At 41.1% G+C, this 22,775-nt stretch overlaps 1 protein-coding gene across 9 annotated transcripts in view; it reads right to left on the minus strand.

The window, feature by feature from the left end:
• ZMIZ1 (zinc finger MIZ-type containing 1) overlaps positions 1–22,775 on the minus strand; it is a 346,693-nt gene that overhangs the window by 224,960 nt on the left and 98,958 nt on the right. For all 9 annotated transcript variants that reach the window (XR_015805125.1, XM_014889476.2, XM_014889478.2 and 6 more), the window contains one exon: positions 2,369–2,451. The gene's annotated coding sequence lies outside the window, so the exon portion shown is untranslated. The remainder of the gene's footprint in view (positions 1–2,368; positions 2,452–22,775) is intronic.

Consider the following 22,775-nt stretch of genomic DNA (forward strand, 5'->3'; position numbering starts at 1 on the left):
TTTTGTTTGCATTACTCTGCCTTGCAAGATGACAGCTATCAAGTCAGATTACTGAATGCCACTCACAGTGACACATGCCAAAAGTAAACCATTAAGACTATCTAAATACGAGCTATGCTTAATATGTAGGTTGCCAGGTATTATATCTAGTAAGAAATAATTCTAGACAAGTTCAGCAATTAAAAAATTATTAAATATTCTAACTCAGTTCTTAAAATTCACTGGACTAATCAAATAAAAACTCTTCTGAATTCCTAAAAGAACCCTACATTTAACGTGCAACGCATTTAGGCTGTCAGAAAGGAAAAAAAAAAGGGTTGGGGGCAAAAACACAGCAATTTTTAAAAAATCCTCCTAACCCCCACTGTTTTTTCTGTGTGTTTATGAAGCCTCCGGAAATACCATGGCAAACATTCCAGCTCTACAGCAGCGAGGCCACATGACCCAAAGGCACAGCAAGGAACTTCTTTCCCAAGTTTCCTTATGGTACAGAAAAGTGATTTGGTTGTTTTGTTTTTTTTTTTTTTTTTTATTTTTGAAAATTAAGATCCAAGTCTAGGGAAATCTCCAGGAAATTTTCAAGAGTATGGTTCTAGAAACAGAGTGTTTCTTTATGTAGTGGGGTCTGGTGCTGTGTTTCCTTTTGTTATTTATTTGCTGCATTTTTATGCCTGCACATACTATTTTTATTATCTAAGACCAGCATCTTAAACCTATATTCAGGGAGCATTAGATACATTGCACCATTTAAGTTACCTCTAAAAACTATCTTGTAATGTCCTCTATATCTTCTACTAGAGTTAAAATCAGTACTGCCGTATTTCTTACTACAGCCATGATCTTTTCCTGGCAAAAATTATTGCACTTACAACCTCTCCCCCTTCATGTCTTTCAGGATTATTTCAGCTAGCACTATTAATGAAAGGATTTATGCAAATGAGCTTTGCTAAACATCATGAATTAAAAATATTTAAAATCTGAACCTGAATCACAACCTTGCACTTTTACAATCATGTACAAACTTGGAAGTAACTGAAATTTAGGAGTATTGATGAACCATAATGTAACAGGTGAGTATCAGAAATTTGTGGTTGTCTGAAAACAACATAGAAGAAAGCATTGGGAAGGAAAATAGTCCTGCAGTAGAAATGCACAGCAAACGGCAGGCTCTTACCACTAACTTGCTTTGTAACCATGTCAGAAATGCTTCTAATTATCAGAGGTAAAAGAGGGATGGCATTTCTACTGGAAGCAAGTTTTACACTTTAGTCTTTCCTCTCCCTTCTCTTTCAGCTATAAATATTAGTCTTACACATTTTTTTCCCATACAGCTCTTGAAAAGGTTGAGTTTTTCAAGGCTGAGAGCAGACAGAAATGTTCATCCAGAAATGCCTTGAGGTTCACTGTATGTAACTCATCAAAGTAGAGCACTGAAAATATGGATGAGGTGGATTATAAGAGCATGGCAAAGCAGATTAAAAAAAAAAAATCTATGTTCTGATGATCAGTAAAATTTCTTCTTTTTGGAAATGGGTTCAGTTATGCACCCCCAGTGGTGACAGTCACAAGGTACTGACTCCCCTCCTAATTTCAGGTACATTCAAAACAACTATAGATGCATAGAAATGTCTTTAGTGCTGTTTCCCAATATATGGAAATGCCACTGGGATATGACAACGAGCACAAATGGAAATGACCCACACATGAGTGTAAGGAGAGGCAGCTGGTCCACAAGAAAATTATGATGTAGGCCAAATTCTTGAGGAGCACTGAACTACACTGAAAATAAGGCAGAGATGAGGTTACCTATGGCTTTATGAAGTACTTAAAAATATCTAAAAAAGAACCCAAAGCAAAGGAAAAGCAGCAACAGAACAAATCTTCAAAGATTATTTTTCTTAAGTGAAGGAGGAAACAGAAATCCTGGAGTGCCCACTGTGCTTTTTTAAAAATTCTGTAAAACAGCTAGACATAAGATATTGAACACATTATTGAAACTGCTGTTCACTTCTACTCAGGGATTTCTGCTTAGTTTATTATAAATGCACATTTATTGGCAGCAAGTAGAACATATTATTGCTGTGTTTTATAGCTCGAATGGCTCATGCAAAGAGCAATTTGTTTGTATTCTGTATCAGGATCAATAGTGTACCAGGGATAGCCTGAGGAATGTTTATGCTCAGGGCTTTGCTTGCAGTGTTTTGTTGTTGCAATCAATTGACCAAACAGTGCTGCTTCTTAAAACAACAAATAAACTATGATAGTGACCAGATCAGCCATTCAAGCATCAAACACGACACAGTGTCTGGCAAAAGAATGAAGGCCCACAAGTGTTTTTACTGCTTGATGATACACACAGCTTTCCTACCTGAGTATTTCCCACTGGCCCTTCTTCCTCTCAGTAGCTAGGGACACTTTCCTCAATGCCCTCACACAACAAGATCCATTTTCCTGCAATAAAAATACAGACACATCATGCTTCCATTCTCCTGCAGAACACAGCAGCATTTGAATCAGCTCAGTGAAAAGACCTGAAATGAATTAAGAGCATTTAGGAGTCCATCAACCAAGCCAGAGGACCAGATCTGAGGCTGGGCTGGGGGTCCAGCCCAGCTCTTGCCACCCCCAAGCTTTTGAGACTCATTCAGCAGTTTAAGTATTACAGGTTTGCATACCTATAACAATGAAATGAGGAAAAGATAATGAGAATTCTGTTGAGGTTTATATCAAAATTTCCTGAGCCAAATGGTAATTTTTTTTCAGTTAAAGGTCACACTGAAGTCTCTTTTATTCTCTTTATAAAGGGTACTCACTGACTGTTGTGAGCTAAGTGCCATTAAAAAAGATAAACTAACCCCCAAACACCGCTTAAGAAAATACACCAAAATACCTCAGAACCACCATCCTCTCTGTGGCAAAACAAAACAAGTTTATGGATTACACTGGCACGGAACAGCAACTTCTAGGAAATGTTTTTTTAATTATAAAGAAAGATTGCAAAGGGAGATGGGGGAATGTTTACGGGTAGTCTGTATTTTGTTACATGCTGTTTCAGCAGGCAGACAAGGTGTCCTTACAGCATTATACTACCAGGCTCCAAAACTCAGCAAATATTGAGAAAAGTAACACAGTGACTACATTTTGCCTCTCTTTTGACTGACTTCCAAATAACTTCCATACAAAAAAAAGTTTCCATTAAACATGAAAAAATAAAAAAAACCCAAAAAACAACACAGTAAACCCCACACAATTTGCAACCTGTCCAGGTTCCTCCCCAACGACCAGCTGTGGGAGTAGACACTTTCATGACAACTCAAATGAAGCAAAAGTCACAGGTGACTTTAAAAAATGCCGAAGAAAAGCCTCAAGTTATTACAAACAACTTGTAAGTTGCATTCAATGTTTGTTCTGCAGCTGTATTTATCATTTTCACTGGCAATTCACAAAGAATAAAAACATGATTGAAAACCTTCTTAGAAACAATCGTCCCACCCCAACACACCCATTGTCACCAAGGGACGGTCTGCTTCATACAGGGATGCTGCTGGTTTTCTTGTCTCACAAAAGGCAATTATAGAGAAGTTACATATTGACAAGGACCCTGTGTGAATGGTTGGCTTAAAGGCCTCATTGAACTGTGAATGTTTTTGCCCAGAACGGATTTATTCTCATCCAGAAGTTTTCCCCAGTGCTTTTCTTCTGCTTATGCAAGGCAGGAAAAACATGTTAATTGATTCAAATTTAGTATGTGTTAACATGACTTTCTCAGCTAATGTAGACTGGTCTTTAATGAAGTTGCAATTAGTTATTTTAGTTTGTTTCTCCAAAGGAAAAGCTTTTTTTCTGCCTGCCCCAAGATCTGGTTACCATTCCAGGTGTAACCGGATTGGGCTTTTGTCAGATCAGGCTATAGCACTTACCTGGACACTTGAATTTTGCCTCTCACTCCTCTCTCCTGGACTCTAACACTGCATTTGTGCAGCTGCACGGTTAGCTGGAATGGGGGAACTAATTTCCTTCAGCATGTTGTCTCATAAACAGCTGTGCCAACACAACACAGGGAGCAGGCCCAAGACAGGAGTGATCAGCCATCACGGCAGAGGACAGGATCAGAGGCTGCTTAAACCAGCCTGAACAGCACTGCTGCAGCACACAAACCCAAAGCTTTGTCCTCCTCCTTTGTGCTTTATTCTGCCCATCTGTAAGACTGGCACCACGGCTCCTACTTTCTTTTATAAAGCACCTCTTAAAATAAAAGGGCTATCCATTAACGTTTCTGTGAATTCACATTAGTGGCCACCCACCCCTTTCATAAAGCAGGTCCAAGCGGATTCTAAGGACACTGGCAGTGTCCCCACAGGCATCTGCTCCCTGGTTTCCCCTCACAGCCTCCTCATGGCTCGTACAATGTCCCCCTCACCAGCCCAGCCTGTTCCATGCCCCCTGCCAGCCCCAGCTCTGCCAACACACTCCACGGGCTCCTGCTGGGAACAGCAATCAGCTTCTAAAAATAAAATTAGCTTCTTCAAGTCTGGTCCCTTCCATCCTGTTTCTAGCAAGATCCCCGAAAGAGAATCTGTGGAAAAGTTCAGGGGTGGTGGGCTACAGCTGAAAATGAGCACAGATTAGGTAGAGAAGTGTCAGCTGGAAAGCGCTTACACCTGGCTTGCCGCAGCCACCCTTCCCAGGTGTGTTCTAAGCCTTACTGTGGCACAATGACTGTGGTTATTGTGGATGCTGTACAGCTCCCAGCCCTTCCCCGCTCACGCCTGGGTCACGGCAGCTGCAGGAGCGGACTCCGGGAAGCACCGAGTCCTCTCCGCAAACGCCGCCGGTGCCCGGCCGGGAGCCGCGGGGTGGGAACGGGGCAAGGACGGGAGGCAGCGGCGCTCCGGCCGGGAGGGCGCCTCCCCTCCACGTCCAGCAGGGGGAGCACAAACACGCGCGGCCCTCCTGGCCACCAACGCTTTCCTGGCTGCGAGCCGCTGGACACGCAGTGCTGGACACGCAGTGCTGGACACGCAATGCAATGCTGGACACGCAGTGCTGGACACGCGGTGCTGGACACGCAATGCTGGACACGCAATGCTGGACACGCAGTGCAATGCTGGACACGCAGTGCAATGCTGGACACGCAATGCTGGACACGCAGTGCTGGACACGCAGTGCAATGCTGGACACGCAGTGCTGGACACGCAGTGCTGGACACGCAGTGCTGGACACGCTGTTGCTCCTACTGTCATGTGGATGTGGTGCGTTACGAGTGCAGCACCGGCAGAACTCTTGCTCCGAGTAGATCACACCGTAAAAATCAACTCAGTGTAAGGAGCCGACCAGGACAGGCCAGGAAAGCTGCAGGAGCCGGGGGGAGGAAGGAGAGGCTACACAGCAGGGCTGCAACGCCAGCGATTTTATCGTGTCCCCTGCAGCACTAGGAATTTTTCCTAAAGCCAGCTCTCCAAAGTCTCATCATCACAGAAAAATTCCAGCTTTCAGCTCTTTGCTTGGTTTTTTTTGTCGTTGTTGTTTTTGGGGGTTTTTGTTGGTTGTGTGTTTTTTTTTTTTTTTTTTTTTTTTTTGGTTGGTTTTTTTTTTGTTTTCTGTTTTTTTTAGGGTATGTATTTATCTCTATGCTTCCAAAGTTCAAAACCAAAGCTGTATAAATAAACCCCAAAGATTTAAAAAAGAGCAAAAGCAATATAACACTCCCCCAAATCTGTTGTCAGTACATCACGGCGAAAGGAATTGCAACTCCGGGAATTTCACGTAATTTTACTTTATTTACTGACAATTAACACACAGTTAATTATTGTTTCAGAAACTGAGGAGGAAAGAAAAGGAGACTAAGCAGTTCAGCAGCCACTGAGGGGGATTCTGTTCCTTCAGCTTCGCAAGGGTCAGCTTCACTCAGACACTTTTCCTGCCTAAGTCCCCTGGTCTGTGCCACGCCTGACCCTCGGGCCAGCACACCCAGTGCAGCCTCTCAGTCTGCTCCTCCTCGCTCCTCATGTACCCTTAGGCTGCTCCTGGTTCCTTGGCTCCATGTCCCCTGTCCCAGGCTGGACTCCTCTTCCCCAGCCCGGTCGCCCCCAAGGATGCCCTCGCTTTGGTGGCCACAGACCCTCACTGCACCCTGGAGCACTCCTGAAGGGCAGCCCAGGCACTGCTCCTCACCCCTGCAGCCCCTGCTCCCAAACCCACCAGTTTTAGCCCAATATACTACATAGTTTCAACATTTTTCTTTTAACATGGTACTCTGTTTCTTAGTGATTTTGCCAAAATTAATGGAAATGGTCTACATATATATATAAGGGAAACACCCAGAGCAAGCTGTGCATTACAAGTCGTAAAATTAAAGCATATAAAAAATACTTTATGGGGGAACTGGAGGAAATCCAATAGGGAAGTAACCAGGAGTTCATCTTTAAACCTCCCAATCCCAACTCTATCACTGCAATGGACTCAGGTCAAGCACAAAGAACTTTCCCTGCTTTTTCATCATATCCTGGTCCCACCTGGTGGCTGCCAGATTTTAGAGACAAGTTATAATAGATCTGGCTGGACTATCACAGATAGTCCTGGAATCCTGCTTCTCATCCTCAGCCTTACCCTCTGCGGAAAACAAGAGTGGCCCCAGGGTATCTCACTGTCTATACCTCAGCACTTAGCCTGTGCTGGACTTAAATAACTGTAAATAAATCAATCTCTAAAAGTAACCAAGAGTAAACCCTTCAGTTTCCATACACAAAGTATCACTTGGACTCCACATACCCAAACAAAAATGAAGCGATACCAAATAGAAAACGCCCAGATGGAAATTCTTGAAAAACAAAAATACTGCTAGAACAGACAGTTAAAGAATCTTGTACAATCTTTCTATGGAAATGCATAAGGCAGGTGCATTTTAGGGTATTTTCCTACTTTCACAAATTATTTTGAAGTTCCAGCATTATTCTCCTTGAACTGCAGAACATGTTCAAACTCAAAATTCCTGTAAAACCACAGCATGTCAGCAATCCCAACTTCTCATTTATCCACAGCTGTAACTGGGTCATAAGTGAAGAACAAGAAGTGCTGCTCTTCCTAAATAAGCTTACTGGTCAGCAAGCATACTTCTGCTATGCAAAAACATTAACAAACTTCTACAGGGAGTTTAACTATTATATGCAGTCCTTATTCGGTACAATAGCCCTCTATCAGGACTTTTTAGAAACTTAGGGTTCCTTGAAATTCTAAAGCAACTCAAAATCAACAGTGAGTGTATGTCTGACAAGCATCAGAAGCCATTCACACTGACAAAGAAACAACCTGCTAGTTTAATAAGAGAAAAGCAAAAAATGTTGTTAAACTAAGTAATGCAAAATAGGTGAGGGTTTTGGAGAGGAAAGAAGAGAGACAGAGAGAGACTAATGCCAGTGTAGGTTGGTGTGTTCCCTCAGAGACAGAACAAGGGAGAAAAGTAAAGCTGGGAAGATCTGTGTGGAGGGAAACAGGACTGCAGCTTCTGACAACTTTCAACTTTGCCTACATCTAGACTTGGTCCTCCTTATTAAAACAAGGACCAAAAACCACAGGAACACATCACACCAAAACGTAGCAGCCACATGGCTGCAAAATACAGACATTTATTCGATGGAACAGACAGGATGCACACTCCTTCCAAACACAAGTAGCAGAAAGCCACAGAAAGTGGCCAGGCTGCAGTGGAACCTGCCATGTGCCTCAGCTGGCAGCACCGAACACATGTCTCAGAGAACGCTGGAGTCAGCCTCCCGCCTTCATCCCAGCAGGGCTCCTCATGCCCTGCAGAGTCCCAGGAGAAGCCTGGGCCAGCACTCCTGCACTTCCCCATTTCCTTCTGACACCAATTGTTCCCAAAACAGAAGGAGCAGGTTCTCGTAGGGGACTGCTGCATTGAACAGCACAGCCACTCAGACACTCTGTCAAACCGGTGGCTCCGGTATCACATCGTTACTGCAGCCAGTGCTTCCAGGAGATTCCCCCAGCTCACCCTGTGAGACAGAATGCTGCAGGGGGACAGCAAAGTAAGAAAGAATCACTGTAATAAGTATGCACATTTTGCTTGTGTTTTCTCCCATCGTCTTTCTCACCAGTGTGTAGAAGCAAGTTTTGTTTATTTAGTCACCATTTTCTCAATTAGTTTTCCCAATTTAAAAAACCAAAAAACCAAAAAAAAACAAATACCTTTAGTTTTTTTTTCTCTGCATAAACATAAATGAAAGCCTTCTCAAACTTCTATTTCACATTATTTCAAAAAAAATAAAACATAACTGAAGTACACATTTTCTCAGCTGCAGAAAACCAGGAATTTGCAACTTCCTTATTTTGAGATGGAAAGGAAAGGTCCAGTTTGTTTTCATACCCTACGCATTTAAGGCTTAACAGCAGCTGTTTGCAGCATCATGATCTCCAGTTTAGAACAACAATAACAAAATCCTTTTCTTCTCACAAGTTGTTCCACAAAAATCTAATTACTGAAAGAACCACTTTTCCAATCCTGTTCTCTTTTTCAGGCTGTATCTAAGATGGGTCCAGTGCATCCAAAAACACGGGCATGAGTAGCCAAGATTGCTGTAGTCCATGTCTCTGCTCTCTCAAGTCACAGCCTTGAAAACCCTGAAGTCCCTGGGGCAGTGCTGCACTCCATCTCCCTTCCAGCCTCACATCCCAGATGTAAGGGGCTACATGTGAGTCAGTAGAACAGAGCAGGGCTTTAAGCAGGAACAGGGAAATAAGACTAGGAGGACAGGCATTTCAGCATTTCTTTGCAAAACTATAATCTGATGGAGGTGGCTTTGGCCCGAGCTGAAATAAGAAAGATTTGGTGTGGCTGCCCTGTGCAAGGCAGTCCAGGCAGCTCCTCCTCCACATCAACAGCACCCAGCCAGCTACAGTCAGAGCCAGCCTGGGGCTGATGGACCCAAACCAACCGAGGTTTGCAATTCCTTATCATTTCACAAGTGACCGTGGCAGCCAGGGCTCCTCCCCAGGCCACAGCAGGCAGCAGCACATTAGACTGCATCTGTCTGTAGCAGAGCACTGAGTTGCCAACTCACAGGCCTAGGATAACAAGCACCATTAATCTTGGCTTAAACTGAACCATTGTTCTGGAGATTGGACATCTCTTGTAAAATCCCATTATTAGACACCATTTGCCATCTATTTCCGTAGAAACTTTTCTGAGGTGTTTTGTTCTATTTTGGAAAAAAATTTCCCCTTTCCTTTTCCTTAAGTCCCATTGTACTTACAGAGCCTTAAACAATAATCCACTCAAGCACAACCATGGAAATGGCTTGAAGGAACAAAAGCTGCTTCTGGCATAGCCAGTGCATCTGACTCTCCCTGCATACAGCTGCCTCTATAGCCTCTGCAGAGCACCAGCAGCTACCGATTTCCCTCTGCTCCTCCCGTGTGCTGGACACAAAATAAACAGTAAACATGAGGAGTCTACCCAAATTATACCCAAATTATACTTGCAGCATCAGGTAAGGGTGCAGGTGAGTCACAAGCAAGATCTGCAGCCTATCTTGCTAAAGGAATAAGGAGAAGACTGACCTTAAAATTAAGCAATAGGCATGAGTAAAATTAAAAAAAAAAGAAGAAAAATCTAACTCCAGGGAGACAAGGCAGTGGAAGCAAAGTGTCTCAGGCTCTGCTAAAGAAGATTACTGCCACATCTAGCAGTTAGCACCCACCCAAGTAGAGTGCCATCAAGTTAATTCTCAAACGAGACTAGCAGAACAGCCAGACAGGATTAGACATGCTTGTTTTTAACCGTTCTTTGCTCTCTCTGGTGCAATACTACCAGCACAGCATTGGCATCAAAATTACTACCCTTCAAAATGTGCAGAGCACATTTTTTAATTTAACATGCAGCAGTTATGTCATCTGGGGTTATTTATTTTTTAATATAAAGTGGTATAACATATTTAATCTGTTTTGAGAAAAGAACAAATTGATTTAGTGAGCTGTTCAAGGCTCTCCCTGGAGACACTCAACCACACTCAGAAATCTGGATATAAGTTGAAACTTCGCTGAAGTAATTTTAATTGTAGGTCATAAGAAATGTCAAGATATAAACCACCAAGGAATACTAAAAATTAAGCCATCATCTCTGAGAGTAACAAATGTCTTATATTTGGCAGTAGAATAATTTCCAAATCTTTACAGCATTACTACTTAAGGACAGTAGCAGAGCAAAGGTCTTAGAACTACAGGCAACATGTGTGCATTATTTTTACTGGGAGGAAGAACCCAAAACCTGCATATAGTGAAAAAATACTGGAGTGAAGGAAACTTAGACCACTACCAATAAAAATGTAGTGTTTTATCTTTTTCACTTTGTTTCACTACACTGAACATCTTCTGTTAATAAACAAGTTTTGGTTTGTTTTGGTCTGAAGATGTTCCTCCCTATGAGGTATGGAACAGAGTTGTTTAAACAGCAACATCTATGCAAAAAATGGAGCACCAAAGTGAGGAAAGCTGGTTTTTAAGAAAACTTTAAAATAAAACAAACAGAAACCCACAAAGCTTTAGACTACTTCTAGAGCTTTGTGCCTAGGTTTTACAAGGAAAAGCTCTTCTTTTTTTTTCTTAGCTAAAAATTTCTTCTTAAACAGGTGTTTTCCTGTAGAAGGTACACCCCAACTTCTGCATTTTTGAGCTGGATCCCCCATTTACTAAAAGCCTTTTATAGAACTTAGCTGAAACCCCCAAAATTTTCTTTTGCCCACTTACCTCAAACAACAGTGATAAGAGGGCTCTGACCTTAGCAGATCAAAGTGAAAACCCCTCCAGTTCAACCTTCTTAAAACAGACAAAGTTAAAAATTAAGTGTTTTCAACACCAAAGAACAATATCTGAGAGCTCTTACTAAAGTATCTAAAGAAAACATATAAACCATTTCATTCTCCCACATTCTCCAATTTGAAAGTTAAAAGGTCAGCAACGTAAAATCAGGAGCAGTTTTGTTGTTTTTTTTTACCATCTCTGCCTAATAATCTCTTAAACTCGATCAACATACAAATTTCCTTTCCTGCCCTTACCTCCTACTCATGGGAGTGGAGATGAGAAGGCTATTTCCCTATTTTTAGTTACATCAGAATGGAACTCGCCAGTGAACAGCAATTTGAACAGAAAACAGTTCAAGTGATGTGAAGACCCATATTAAGGGAAACAATCTCATGTATGTGGAAGGAAAAAAAAAGTAATCTAACATTCTATACTGCTGCCAGTCAACTCAATGATGAACATCTATTTTGTGGGGTTTAGCCACTGTCCCTAGCAGGTGTGCCAAGACTTATGGGTGAAATTCCATTTCTCTAAATGCAAAGGTAGGCATTTCACAGAAGTTTAAACCTATCCTCTGCCAAGTCCATTTTCTTGAGTGCCTTCACATCAGCTCAGTGAATACCCTAACCAGCCTCTTCTGTAATACCAAACACCATGTATATCCAACCCCATGTCTGCACAGGGTGCAGCAGGGGGGTATTCCTGCTTTGCCTGCCTGAGTGGTATTGTCATGGCAGAGAAGTGAAGGGCAGGAAAGCTGCAACACTATGACCCAAATAAGATGCAGGCAAACACAATTTTAGATATCCAAGCCTGTAATGCAAATTAATGTCACAGCAATAAAAGCCCCAAAAGGAATAATTGCACAGATGTCTCAGAGGAGGAGTCGTATCTTGTGATTTAACAGCTTAGGAGCAGTTTCCCCACATCTTCTCTTCAGGTCATTTGGTTTCAACAGATAGTGCTCCTTGCTGTCCATCACACAAGCTATTACACAAGTACTCTCGAACTGGTAGCCCTGGATCCTGGTTTTCTGGTCCCCTGGAGGGCTGCAGGGGCCTTCCCCGATGCCAAGCCCTGCCAGGCTGCCCATGCTAAAACTCGAGGTCATCCACAACATCAGAGAGGCCGTGTTACACAATTCATGCTCTGCACGGACATCTGAGCTGGAAAGACAGTCATTTCAAAGCAAGATGCAGTTTGCCTCAAGATCTTCCATGTTTTACTGCAGGCTGTTCTTAAAATCTTCCACTGATAGCATTTGTAAAACTAGAATTAATTTTCTATGACATTGAAAGAGGGAGGGAGAGACCCTAAACAAAACCCCAGTCCTGCCTCGCTGACTTCACTCCTTGTATCTGCACAAATATCCACTCGTTTCTCTGCTGTCCTTAAAAGCCCTTTCTCTGCAACAAACCAAAAGCTTTTAACCCATATTGAATCCCCTGTCATCCAGCCCCAGCTCCAAACAGGCATTGCTGTGCCAAAGCCACTACTCTGTGAGAGGGCAGCCCTGGAAAATCTTGCCCAGCCCCTTGGGGATGTGGCTGTCACAGCCGTCTGCTGTGTCCCTCAGAGAAACGAGGCTCCCACCACCCCTCTGCTTCACAGGGTGTGGGGTGCTTCGGTCAAGGAAAGTGCTTTTTTTACAAGAAAGGGAACTAAGTAAGTTTCAACAACTGAGGCAGAAGCAAACAGTGCCTTCTGGCAGCTCCTCTCCGGGGGTGGGATGGACATCCGAGCAAGGGTGAATTAGAGGGAGAACAGCTGTTTGTTCAGTGAATGAGTCACAGGACTCAGCTATTAATTCTTCCTCTCAAGAGAATATGCCCCCATGCCAGCCCACCCACCATCCTACAAAACAAACAAATATATAATGGAGGTCAGGGAGGGGGAGCTCAGTAAGAGGAAAGGGGGAAAAAAAAAGAGGAAAAAATAGCCAGGCATTTAATATTTACATAAGAATGAAATGTTTCATTAATTACATACAGAATCAATTTGCAGCTATTTTCCTTAAATTTCTCAGTCAAACCCACAGATTTGAAGCACTTTGAACTGTGCTGCACCAGTAATTGTGGATGAATATTTTAGATCAGTCTTGAATCACTGTAGAGCCCACACCAAATGAACTAATAAGCTACTCATGTGTGGACTACTAATGTATTTTCTTTCTTTGCTAGACAGATGGAACACAGTCTAAAATCAGTTGAATTGGCTACTGGTAATCTTCAGAAAGGCTTAGAAAAATCTTTAGTTCTACTGTTTTATTAAAAATACCACTCAATAGCCTGCATGCATTAGAAAGGAGCTGGCACTACACAGAGAAACCCAAACAAGTTTTAAGGATATGAAGGAAGAGTCAGGCATTTCATGCGACTGTAGCCAGCTTCAGAGAGTGACAATGAACAGTGCATTGTCAAATGTTTTTAAAGGACTACTGCAAAGCTGGACACCCCTGTCATCTATTTGATATTTATCCCAATACAACCATTTATGGGCAGTCATTTGTAAATCACATATAGCAGCATATCAGTTCTACAATCTGACAGATGTGTTCTAGTTTACAGAAGCATCTGTTGAGTCATCAGGACATCAGAATAGTTAATTGCACTTTGGGGATGCTTTCAGAGATTAAAAGTTGCCTTACTTCAAGCAAATTTTAAGTGTCCTTACAGATTAAACTCCTTTTTCATGTACAAAATTAACATATGTACCCACACTCCAGAGAAACTAATGTATGAAATGTAAAGAATAACTTCCCTCAGGGATCATCTGTTTTCTTCCGCCTCCTGTGCATTGCCTCACACTGTGCTCAGCAATATGGAACAGAAAACAAAAATACAACTTGAATCATGCATGATTCTGAAATATAAACTAAGACATGGCCTACACTGTCTGAGCCAAGACTATAGAAGAAGCTGCTTTGGATCAAGAACTTGTACAAAATGTCTAACAGCTAAAAACTGGGAGATGATGCCTGTTTCTTTTTTTAGCAGAACACTAATAATTCTATTTCAGAAGGTTTTATTACTGTTTATTCTAAAAGGAACATTCTCCAGGTGTACCTTTCACCACCACAAGAGCATGTGACAAGCCAGGAGAACCACCCACAAAATTAAACCCGGACTGATAGACACTGAGCCATTCTCAGCTGAAGTTTCCTATACACAGCTAAGGACTGGAAGCAAGCAAACTCCATTCATACACATGATTGAGTATTTGAATTAAAAAGAGTAACACTTGTGGAAGATTCCTATGAGTTTTCAACATGTGTGAGCAGATGAGATCTTCCCCATGCTTCCCAACTGAGTTTCCCTGCAACCTTCTGGCCTCCATAGCAGTAAAAGGATTAAGAAAATATATTTCTTAGAATAAATGATCTATCTTATAAACTTTGATCTAAAACAATTCAGCAGTGGATTTTTCATTTGGTTGGTGTTTCACCAAAAAAACCCCAACAAAACCAAGCAAATCAGTCAAAAAAGGTATATTTGGCTGTTTCTCAGAGGTGATTGAATCCATCTGGTGTGTAGCTCCTGAACCACAAGGATCCCCTGATTAATTCAATGAACTATTCGGTTTCACTCAAGAAGTGATCATAAAACTGAAGTGCAACTGCATAACCAAGAGCACCGTACAAGAACACAGACTCCAACACTGCATCTGGGCTTTGCTTCCTATAAATCCTGAAGTGACAGCACACCTCAACCTAAGTGGACTGTTATTCTTTAGTGTGGAGCAAATCAAACTTGAAGTGAGAGTATAAAAGTTGAGACAAGCACTGCAATCATGACTGTGCTTTAAAAAGCTGCCATACTTCTGAAGTTACAACATATTCCCTTGCTGCTAAACCAAACTGAGACTGCTGTCTCAGTTGCATTAAATTATTAGCTAATTAGCCCCGACTAAGGACAACAGTATGTTGATGCTGGCAAGCTGTGAAAAGAACACTTCAGCAAAGAAGATCAATAGCATTTTTTGTCTGGCTTACAATAAGAAAACTGCTGGCCCAGGTTATGAGTTTAAGCCATTTTTCATTTGGCAGACAAGACAGTACTAGTGACAGATCAATACAGTAACTTTATGATAGGCTGCTGCTCCTGCAGATGGCAGGACCATAAACAGGCATCATTTTTAAAGCCTGAAGCAATCCATTACTTGGACAGAAACCACCTGACCTTTTATAATACTTACACTTTTCTACCGAAAAAGGAAAGTCAGAGAACAAAACAAGTGACAATAATGACAATTAGCTGTCCTGAAAGACAGAAAAAAATGCTGCTTGTTTGAAAGTCAGTATTTAAAGTAAGAAGCTTTGTGCTATTTGGGAGATCACATTAAAGCCACAAGGTTGGAAGTACTCATCCCTACAAAGAGAAAATGTTATTTGGGATCACATCTTATATGATGCAATTTTCTTATCTCCTGGTAATGTGGCATAACAAAAGAGCCTATTTATTAATCTTTAAGGAAAAAACCCCAATCAACCACTTTAATGCGCCATTAAAACATTAAACCAGTCCTTTCTAACACCTACAATTATTAGGCATTTGAGAGAATTCAGTTACAAATGGGCAGGGGTTTTTTCCCCATATTGCAGTATAAACACTGTAGCACTTGCACATACGGTTTCTTATTCTGCATGAGTATTGGGATTGTTGAGATTGCCTATAGTGTTCCACTATTTTAAAAAAGGCAAAGCAAAACAAGAGAAAGGTTTTGAAATTTTGGAGATTTTTATGACACGATTTCTAGCTGAAGAGAATGTAAAGGACAGCACCGTAATAAATTATTCAGGCCACATCTTCAGATAAGGACCCAGGTGGAGCATCTAGCCCTGTACTTACAGTCTTCTCCTTACTATAAACATGAAATAACCACAGAATATGGTGAATCAATCATACAACCAGCTTGCCTCTGCCTCTCTGTCTGAGGCTGGTTTGTGTCAATTACTACAGAAATATCTGCTTAAGCAGGAAACTAATTTTACAAAAGCACATTGGGTTCATGGGCTTTCATCAATACTTTTTGGTTGCTGCAAGTTAGTAATTAACATTAATGTCAACATAAAGGATAGAAGGAGGAGGACAGTATTAATGAGCACAATATAAAAACTGAGCTGGCTGCTTCTTTCCCATACAGTACTGCCATGCAACCGGCTCCTAGTCCATGCCTGAAAAATGAGTTATTATTAATTTGGTCGCTAATTTTACTTTGCATGATGTAAGCAAACAGCACTACATTTTCCCCTTAATGAATGCCAATTATACACAACATTAGTTTAAAATACAACAGAATAGCACACAAACCAGAAGTCTTTTGACTGGGCTCCACTCATGCTAAGAATAACTTGGCACACACGTACATGATGCTAAATCTGCCAGTGATTTGCTTAGCTCCAAAACTCCCCCCTCCACATCTTCTACAAGATCCTAAATACATGAAGCTGTGTTAAAGCAGGAAACCTACGTACTGGACCTATTTTTAAAACAAATTGAATTTCTTTGAACTCAAATGCAAGGGACGGTTTCAGCAGTTTCACGTTTATAATCTCATGCGTTTTCAGCAGGCACAAGGGCTCTTTATTCCCAACCGTGCACAGACACTGCCCACCACATCTGCCAGCCCACAGCACTTGGGCTGAGCCCAGAGACTTTGTCAGCCTTCTGCAAAATCACTGGTGCAAACACACAAAGCAGCAGCCCACAGGTCTGATTTGCAGGACACAAAATATCTGTAAAGATAACGTCCCCATGACCATGCCAGAAAGACACTAAATAAATTCAATGGGTTGGGTTTTGTCTTTTTTTTTTTGTAGTTTTGTTTATGAGAGGGGGTTAAATTTTTTTTAAGGGTACTAGGTTTTTGTTTGCAAATCCCCCACTCCCCAACATTCATATGTAAAACAAAAATTGCAGCACTCAGAAATAATTACTGATGCTTCTTTTACAGTACCTCAATGACATTGTGCCAATTTTGAGATAATCCAAAGCATTTCATTCATGCCATAGTATGTGGATGCAGGTAGTGACCTCAGGCTGACTGTTCCAGAACTCTGGCTCAGCCTCAGCACACCTGGGATGCACATCCCATTTCAGCTGACTGCATCTCTGGCAAGGAGGGAGGGCAACTGGGCTTGGCAGAGCTTAGCTCCATGGCCACTTGCTAAAAGCAGTGTTAGGAGGGATTATATAACCTGGCCTCGGGCTGCTCACAGAGAGAGTTCAAAGGGAGGCAAGGGCTGAGCCTGGAGTGAAGGGGAAGAGAGCCTCCACCATCAAGTGGGGGACAAGGCCATGCTCCTCCTGCACCCTGATACTTGCTTTTAGGTCCAATGACTCCTCTGAGCATATGCTCATATTTCCACTTATGCTTGCTTTCTTTTTTTCCCCTACATCCTATTGCATCTAAGATCTATTACTATAATTCATTTTCTGTAAGGTCCTCACAGCAATGTTGCCCTTCTGTTATTTTTCCTTTATTTCCCACTATTAAGATGCAAACTAAACTCTTACACCCAGACTACTCCCTGCAGATTCCTTTTTCTGTCCCTTCTTCCATCAAATTCCCTGGACTTTTTGTACCGAGTTTTTAGTCAATAAGGACATTAACTCTCCTCATTCCTATTTTACTATTAAAATGACACAGCTCTTGTCTGAAGACCATGTAAACAGCTTTACAGACTTCAACATTAGCATCAATGAAACCTTATTGAGGACCTCAGCAATTTCTTGTTGAGGAAAGAGTATGTAAGTGACAAATCCACAAATACAAATGACTGTGCAGCAACTCTGCTACTGTTCATGAGGTTAATTAAGTCATAGGGAAAGGAAACCAGACTTCCAACATCATACCAAACTTCCTTGTCATTATAGTTCCAGACTCCATATTAGCTACAAAAACCATACACAACACCTCATTATCTATTTTTCTTTCCTAGAAAAATCTTGCTTGAAAAGTTATGTCTTACCACTTGCTTCACATTCAAAAAAACCCCAAAACCCCAAAAGCACCTCAAGAAAACATCTTTGTGTTTTGGAGATTGCATTAATGTGAGAGATATTCAATATTTGCTACTGTAGTGAAAGCAAAAACTATTATTTGGATAGTAAAGTATTTGTGAAAGACATCACCTCTTTGTAATGCACAGTGCCACAATCATATTTACCTCCATGATAGTGACCACAAGGCAAGCTCACAATGCATATAATGACAACACAAATAAGGAACTCAAACCAGTGCATTCACATTGCACATTGTCTGTACCACCATCCACCAGAGCCAAGCCTTTGGAGCGTAATAAAGTGAAGGTATTATAATTAGAGAGTTCATAATGCCATTTAATCAAGTGTGGAGCTGGAGCACAGTGGGTTGTATACCAAAGACAAAACCACATGAAGCAGTACAATGCTGAGTGCAATAAAGGGCACACATATTCTTCAGGGAAAATAACAAGTTACTACAAAGCCATGTTTGTTTTCAAGTACTCAATCAAGAGTTTGCATACTAGGTAATTTTGCAGCATGAAAATAAGTTATTTCATAAACTGAAAACGAAGAAAGACCACAAAAATTTCTTTTGAATCCTACAGACAGAAAACCCCAGTTTCAAGTTCTTAATTTGTGAATTAATTCTTTGTAGTTTTACTGGAAGAATTAATTGTGCTTCAACAATATTCTCATTATTTTTTCTACTACAGCTTATTAGTTACAAAGTGCTTTATAATAACTAACCAGTTTCTGTGACACCTGTAGCAGTCTCCATTTAGTGAGGCTGAGACAGTAGTATCCTGAGCTATCAACAGAAAAACAGCAAGGGCCAAGTGAAACCAGGAGTAAACAGAAGACTTTTCCATAATCATACAATTTTTTTCAGGGGTCACATGCTTATCACAATCGAGATATTGATGCAAATGCTCTTTCCTGTGCCTCAAACCTGGACTGGGAATTACCCTGATTCTCTCCCATGAAACAAAGTATGCTTAAATTAAAAAACAAACAAACAAACAAACAGTCAGAACTCAGGAATGCCTCCTTGCAAATGGGGAGGATCAGACACTGACTTGCATGTTTTAGATTAGGCTCCTGACAGACCTGAAAGGTCTTGCAGATCTGCCAGCCCAGGACTCGTGGTGCCGGAAGGCAGCGGTGGACACAGCACACAAGGAAGGACCCTAATGACAACAGCTGCAGCTACTGCTCCTTCCCTCTCCGATACACCAGAGACGTCTGGCACTATTCTGATAGAAACAAAGACTACTCCTGTCCTAAGCAACCTGCATTTTAATCATACCACAACGCTTTTAGGAAAAGGTAAAAAATAATTTCCATTTTATGTATGGAGAAACTTGCTTGACAAACACAGGAGCACTGCCACTGAATGTTCCAAAAAACCCACATGGGATTTGGAGCATAAAGTGTTACAGACCTTATCTTGATCTTGATTTGGGACTGTCAGAGGCCAAATATAATTTTTCATTACAATATATAAAGAACAATAAATATACCTAATGTATGTATCTAATATATCAGGTAAATCTAAAACCACACAAGCAATAGTCGAAAAATTCGAGCAGAAAAATTATGTGACAACACAGAGCTTCCAAAATTACTCATGGGCAAGAGAGAGTCTTCAGACTGAAGCATTATTTATTACATATATAACAGCACATCCTCAAATGGCTGCAGATCAAGAAATGAAAAGGTCTGAGCTAAAACAGAGTCTGATTTAGCAGCCATTAAAGTTGTAAAAGAGATTCCCATTGGCTTTAGCCAGCATTGGGTCGTACCCTGGTCACAGCACTACAACTTCCCTGTGCCTTTCAGCTTATTTGTGTGACAGTTTTGCACTCAGCCGATCCCAAAATAGCAAGGAACGACCTTTGGTCTGCCTGGACATTCTGCACAGACAACAGCACGGCACTCCTAATGGCCGAGAAAGGACTTTGCAAACTCAGAGCCAATTTTACCATACACTGCAGACTACCACACAACTTTTGCCATCTCTAGAGCAGCACTGGATGACAAACCAGTTATCTTACCGTATTTTCAAAGTTTTGCAGACTAGTAAAACTTCCTCCCCTGCCCTTCATGCTCAAGTCTTTTTTCATAATTGCATGTTGAAAGTAAGAAGCCACAGAAATCACATGCTTTTATTGTTTATTCCCAAATAGCTCATTAATTTAAGAACTTGCATTTATTTTATTGTGTCATTTACACATTTAAAATACTTAGGTACTTAAGTTCTGTAGGAATGAGTATTCCAAAACATCTCCTATTGTCATGAAAGTGAAATGAGATGTTTGCACATCTGTACTCTAAAAAGTATTACTTGAAATACGGCAGAATGCTTAAAACAAAAGAAAAATACAATTTAAAGTACACAAAAAAAAAAAAAAAGGCAGGACAAATAGTTTAACTCTCCCTTAACAGACATATACCATAATTCACAGCTTTGAAATGGATTAAATAAGTCTACTCTTTATTAGTGGAGATAAATGTTTGGCACCTTTATTTCCAATATGCTATTTTTCCATAACTATGGGGTATATTCCCAGTTCAGTCTGAGGGATATTTAGGCACAGGATGTTAAGCACAAAACTTGAGGAACATGAATCAAGTTGAAATGTTGCAGAATATTTTAGGCACAAGCTGTAGCTCCCATCAAACAGAACGCAGCTGAGATAAAAATCATGCTGTTCTAATATCCTTAGGGATTTATCCTGCCAGCACTAACTGATAGTTTTGTTTATGAGAGCCACTGGCAAAACAGAGCAACAATAAGGACAAAACGTACCTGAGATCCTTTACTGAAGTAGGTAATTTTAATGAATGCTTTATTCTACTGCTCTTGACTGTGCCATGACAGTAACCTGTTTAGATTCCCATCTGTTTCACTCTGCTTGCATGTGCAGGGTTGATTCCACAAACATCCCACAGGGCCATTTACACCGAAGACTATGTTGGCTCTACTGATTACATACCTCAAATGCCATTCATGTCTGTCTTTCAGAAAGTCGGCAGCACCTTGTTTGAAAGTCAAGCTTTTTAAGAGCTGCAAACTGGCAAACTCAAAAATCAGCACCCAAATCCAAAACTGAAGGTTCCTATTTTTCTGTATATTCAATCGAAATTTTTCCTTTTATTATCTTCTCTTGCTCTATTAATTATTATCTGAAATATTAGCCCTTTATTTGCACCATAGTTTCCTGTTAATTCATCAAAGTGAAAACCAAATGCAGTTTTTAGAGATGGATTAAAACTATTCAGCATCCACTCCAAATAAATGAGTGTTCCACACCTAAATGCATTGCATCACACCTCCTAATTTTTTAAATTTCAGTCATTTTAATTTTCCCTTAGGCAAGACACTAGAATAATCACTTTATTGTTACAATTACTGACAGTGACCCTCAGAAGGTGACAACATTTTGATCCCATTTGATTACATTAGTCTTAATAGATCCTAATGAAAATACAAGTAAATCCTTTTTCTTATCACTCATTGTCATTACTTTCAGCAGTCACTGTAACTTAACTGCTCCGAGGGCTTTAAAGCACACACAGAACACAAATGAAAGAACCTGCCTTTCAGATACACCTGTTATTGAATTCACTGAACGAGTTTAAGGAAATTCTAAAAATGAATTCCCAAGTGTCCCAAGATAGAGCTGTCACAGTGCCAACTGGGGTTAACCCTCTACAACAGTGACAACACAGCAGCAGCCCACAGGAGAGAAGACCCAGGAAGGCTCCACCCAAGAGCTCACATTCTAATCAAAATCAAATAAACAGGGTGTACCTGGAAGGGCATTAAAGAAAATAAATAGGACTATTATTACTGCCTGACTTCTTGCTGACACTGAAGAAGTATTGAGTTGTTAGGTGGAATCTGAGCCAAACAAGCAGGGAAGGTAAAATCTTATAAGCAAGCATGTCCCATGTGCAGAAGGTGATGCCAGAAGCATCACACTACTGAGAGAACAGCCTTCTGAGCAAAGATGGTCTCCTGCAGGTGCTCACATCCACAGTGCCTGGAATTGCTCTGGCAAGCCAAACACAAATGCACAGCTCCAGTGGGTACCTGTCATATGTATTTCCCTATCTGATGGCACCTTTAGAAAACAGAGGTCCTGACATGAGAAATCAGAGTAGCCCACAAACGAGCCAACTGTGCTGAAATCTGGTTTGACTGCGAGGTCAGGACAGCCCATCAGCCAGCTGCTCTGCTATGTAAGTGTAACGAAACACTCGCAGCTTGCTGCCCCTCCAGTGTAATTGCACATCTTGTTCTCTGTAATCATCCCTACCACTTACACATTGCTGTAGAGACAGAACTAATCCTCCCAGACTCCACTGAGAGGCAGGCAGAAAGTATTACCATCTCCATCTTGCAAATGGAGAGAAATAGATATTACCTACAGGAATCAGTTAAAGAATAATTAAATAATAATAGTTAAAGGAATAACCTGATGCACTTCCACAGGCCTGGGAGGATTCAGCCTCATGCTCACCAATGGCCAACTTGGCCAGCAGAGGTCGAGTCATTTGTCAAAAGCCGTAGGGTGTAATTGGGAGGTACAGGATGAAAACTTACGGCGCTGAAGCGTGCATTGTTTTCAGGTCACTGTAAAAACCACACCCAGTAAACACCTTTGGCAGGTTGGTTTGGGATTTTTTTTTCCTGGAGTTTGGGGGCCTAAAGGTTTTTTCTCATCATTTTGGTGTTTGTTTGTTAGTAAACCAAACCATAAGGTATTCTAATTAAAAAGGAACTAGAAGTTTTGCTACAGTTTCTCAAGTGGAAGAGACTACCCATAGTTTTATCATTCCTGAAAATAAGTACAATTCTTACTTGTTGTCTGCAGCATCCAGAAAATAAAATGGCAGCTACTGCCAGAAGAGAGACAGTGACTTATAAATGAAATGTGTGGAAAAGAGAGGGCAGCAATAGACAAATGA

The sequence above is a fragment of the Sturnus vulgaris genome, chromosome 8 (genome assembly GCF_052056855.1).
Source record: "Sturnus vulgaris isolate bStuVul1 chromosome 8, bStuVul1.hap1, whole genome shotgun sequence".
Classification (NCBI taxonomy): domain Eukaryota; kingdom Metazoa; phylum Chordata; class Aves; order Passeriformes; family Sturnidae; genus Sturnus; species Sturnus vulgaris.